This window comes from Littorina saxatilis, linkage group LG1, assembly GCF_037325665.1.
Source record: "Littorina saxatilis isolate snail1 linkage group LG1, US_GU_Lsax_2.0, whole genome shotgun sequence".
Taxonomy (NCBI): Eukaryota; Metazoa; Mollusca; class Gastropoda; order Littorinimorpha; family Littorinidae; genus Littorina; species Littorina saxatilis.
The window spans coordinates 79387830-79389826 of NC_090245.1; positions in this window are offsets into that span (position 1 = coordinate 79387830).

Below are 1997 nucleotides of genomic sequence, written 5' to 3' on the forward strand. Positions count from 1 at the left end.
CACACAGTCCGATGGACTTGTCTAGAATTCCTTTGCGCTGCTGAAAGCTCAAATCTTTCCATTGTAAACAGCGGCCCAGGCCCTTCCAGTAGTGGTCCCTTAGGAACCATTCTACCACAGATTTACGTTGACCACTGCCACAGTGAGAAATCATCAACTCCATAAAACACTCTTTGTCACACAGTCCGATGGAATTGTCTAGAATTCCTTTGCGCTGCTGAAAGCTCATATCTTTCCATTGTAAACAGCGGCCCAGGCCCCTCCAGTAGTGGTCCTTAAGGAACCATTCTACCACAGATTTACGTTGATCACTGTCACACTGAGGCAACATCCACGTCGTGAAACACTCTTTGTTACACAGCCCGATGGCCTTGTCGACCATTGTTTTGCACTCCAATGGACTCAGGGCATTCTGCTCAAGCAGTTGACAGAGGCTCCACCATAGATTGTTTTGGATAAACCAAGCTTTTACGTGACTTTTCTCCTCGGGCGAACATGCAGGAAATATATGTTTCAGAAACAATCCTTCGTCTCCTTTTGTAATCGACCTGTCAAGTACATTCAGCCGCTGCTGAGGGGTCAAGTCAGGGCGTCGCAACCAGTCCCCTAGTTCCTGCCAACTGCCATGTTTCACAAAACGAGCAGTCAGATGTACTGTTTGGTCACCGGAACAAAGACTTAAAATCCACGTCTTGAAACACTCCTTGTCTGCCAAATCAATAGCCGCTTGCAGGCTGCTGTTATAAATATCTCGGCTCAAGTCTTTCCGCCATAAACAACGCGCAAGAGCCCCAAAGTATTGTCTTTCTATGCAATGTGCTATGACAAGGATTGTTTCATCAAGAGAACAGTGAGGTATGATACAGTCTATAAGGTTTTGCTCTTCACAATGACTTAAGATGAAACGAATTAGTCGTGAACGCTCTTCAGCATGTGCATCTCTTCCTCGCAGCGCGTCACCAAATTTACTCCAGCAATGTGTCTTGTCGAGCCGTTGTTGTAACACTCCACTCGGATCATTTCCACAAAAAGACTTGAACCACCATGCCAAATTTACTTCATCGCAATATCTGATTACCTCCGTCAGAATGTGATGACGTTGCTCAGCTTTCAATTCAGCGCCTTGCAGGCAAAAGCTGAGTTGTTTCCATTGCCTTCGTCCAATGAGGAGATCGGTTAGACGCCTCGACTGATCAAAAGAGCAGTATGGCAGAACCCATTGGAAGAAGCTCGGTTCATCAATTTCGTCGATGGCTGTATCTATAATGTGCGCTCTTTGCTCTTGGTTTAGATCTTTGTTCTGCAGGTGAATCTCAACGTCTCTCCATTTTGAGCAATCCATTCTGGTTATTCTCAATCAGTATTAATGCTGTGTTCTTTTTGGCGGTTCGCCTGAAACAAACGCGAGAGAATAAAGTGTTCATAGTTATTAATGGAACATTTGATAATGAAAAGGATTTTTGTTGTAATTAATGAATACATTTTTGCTTTAAGACTGACAGCCGCTTTCTTGAGTTTTTCCTTGACCGTGTTGAGTGAGGCTTTGGGTTTGTGGGGGTACACACACACACACACACACACACACACACACACACGCACGCACGCACGCACGCACAGAGAATAAACCCTGCAAAATGGGGCACTATTGATGTGTTCTTCCTGGCCGTTTACCTGAAATAAAAGCGAAGCTTTCGTAGAAATTGAAATGCCTTTGATTAAAACCACACAAACAATATTGTCACCATGTTCTCGATTTTTGATTCATCACGATGTGAGTAACAAAAATAAATGTTTATTTGAAACAAATCGCCGGTTCCCATGGTTGCAAGAAGAAGGTTGCATAATTATGGATAATCAAAAGCAAACCCAATGGAAACACTCGGAGTTTCTTTGCCTCTTCTCATTGGCATTTCCCCGAACAACTACCCCCCCCCCCCCAAAAAAAAAAAAACACCCAAAAAAAACAACAACAACAACAACCACCACCACAACCACAA